Below are 2198 nucleotides of genomic sequence, written 5' to 3'. Positions count from 1 at the left end.
GGAGCCGGGAGGGAGGGGAAAAATGAGAACCTAATGCCGGGGTTTTAAGTGGAGAGAAAATGTTTTGAGAATGATATACAAATGCGCTTTACACAATTGATGTGTGTATGGATTGTGATAACAGTTGTATGAGCCCCTAATAAAAGGTTTAAAAAAAAAGAATAATAGTAAGAAACAATAAAAAACAAACAAACAAACAAAAATCACAGAAGGAAAGAGGAATCATCCCAACATGTATTAGGGCTCTGAGTTTGTATTTTACGCTCAGTATTAGGGGGATAAACATAAAGTAGAGCATTTGAGCATGCGCTGGCATTCTTGTTTTAGAAGCTCACTTGGGATGTTGTGTGGAGAGTGGTTGTGGGGGGTAAGAGTGGAAGGAGATGAGGAAGAGAAGGGAATAGAAATGAGGGGTATGCTGAGGTGGAGCCTGTAACATCTTCCAGTGTTCTAGATGTGGGGGGTAAGAATCCAGGGTGACTCCCAGGTTTCTTGAGCGGGTGGTAGATGGAGGTGAAACAGGAGTTTCCCCTTGGACTTTGATTGTCAGTTAAGGAGTTTGTCCCGGTGACCTCACATGCAAGTTGGGCAGTGAGGAAGGAAGAGCACAGGAGACCGAGCATCGCGTCACGGTGCTGGCGGAGAAGATTGCAAGTTTCATGGGCTGCCAGAAGAGCAACCAGATCTGTCTTGGAAGAAGTGCAGCCAGAATGCTTCCTAGAAGTGAGGCTGGAGAGACTGTCATGTACTCTGGACATGTTATCGGAGAGGCCGATTCCTGGCAAAGGACCTCAGGCTTGGCAAAGTGCAGGGTCAGCGAAACACGGGCCGACCATCCAGGAGATGGAGTGACAAGATGGTGGGGGTGGCGCAGGCCCAGGCAGTGCTTCATCTTGCCGGACAAGGGGTCACGATACATGGGAACCCACTCCACAGCGCCTAACAACGACAACCAGGCCAGTTTGTAGGAGAACCGAGAAGGCCATCTTCCACATGCTAAGTCTGAGATAGGCCCTTGCATGCAAGGCTGGGGCTCAGACGACAGGCATAGGCCGAAGCTATCATCTAGAACTTGTCAGCATAGCAATAATAAAAGTGAGCAACAAGTGGACAGTGCTGCTTCTGTGCCCACACTAAGTGTTTCATATTTAATCCTCTAATCATATGTGAGCTTGGTACCCAAATCAGTCCCTCTGTGTAGATGAGGTGGCCGAGCCTTTGAGTTGTATCGTTTACCCATGGTGCCTCACATTTGTTGAATTTAATTGAAATGAACTGTGGTAGTCAGAGGATTTTATGTCAACCAGATACTCCTGGCTATTGGTGGAGTCAAACCTGTCAATCAAGTCACGCCTGATGTTGTGGCCTTGGGTGTGTGGCCTTCTTAAAACCGGGGACTTGGAAGCCCGCCTTCTCTGTCTCTCCCCTTCACCTTCCTGCTTGCAGGCCACCCCGAGAGCTGCCGGACCCCTGCCATGTGTCCACTGACCTTGGATCCACAGGACTCTGCACCCACCGGCCTGACAGCTTCCTGCGTTCTGCCTCACTGCACGTGGCAGCGTGAGTCTGAAGAGACTGAAGGACTAGCATCAGGCTTAGGGACGTGCGTTGGACCGAGCTGGGGCTCTTGATATAAAGCTCTTGGTTTTATGTGCATGAGTGTCACAGGACTTGTCTCTCTAGTCAACCCGGTCTGACACGTGAATGATATGTGGAGCTATGGACGTGCACATTTTCACTCAGAGTGAGAAAGGAGAGAGAGAGGCAGAGAGCCACGATCAAGCTCACTGCTTTCCTCACTTTGTTTTCCAACTCTAAGGCCTTTATTCGCTCCTCCTGGAAGGAAGGATCAAAGGTGAATGAATGCCTTACATTGCCCAGCTGGTCGGCTTTTTGGGCAGCGTGTGCCCAGCCCCGGTTGCTCTCCCACCGTGCCCTGGGTGAGTGCTCCATCCCAGCAGCGTGAGCTCGTGGCTCTCCTGGAGGCATGCTGGCGACTTTGTGTTAACTGTGACTCCTTGCCAGGCGACAGGGCCCTACTAGGCCAGCAGGGACGCCTTCCCTGATGCTTTGAATGCAGACACCAATAATACTAATCATAGCACCAAGACAGTGATAATGTTCCTCTGTGTCAAGTGTCTTCCTGTGAGCCTAGGAGAACAGAGACAGGTAGACACCACTAATACTAATCATAGTAC

The 2198-nt window shown here is 50.0% G+C and overlaps 1 protein-coding gene across 1 annotated transcript in view; it reads left to right on the top strand.

The window, feature by feature from the left end:
• The window catches only part of ALKBH3 (alkB homolog 3, alpha-ketoglutarate dependent dioxygenase), a 60602-nt gene that overhangs the window by 41507 nt on the left and 16897 nt on the right, over positions 1-2198 (top strand). The gene's annotated exons all lie outside the window — the stretch shown is intronic.

The sequence above is a fragment of the Echinops telfairi genome, unplaced genomic scaffold (genome assembly GCF_000313985.2).
Source record: "Echinops telfairi isolate 266 unplaced genomic scaffold, ASM31398v2 ScPeMD7_60;HRSCAF=208, whole genome shotgun sequence".
NCBI classification, from domain to species: Eukaryota; Metazoa; Chordata; class Mammalia; order Afrosoricida; family Tenrecidae; genus Echinops; species Echinops telfairi.
Note: the sequence above shows the minus strand (reverse complement) of the source record. Positions and strands in the feature narration are given on the sequence as shown.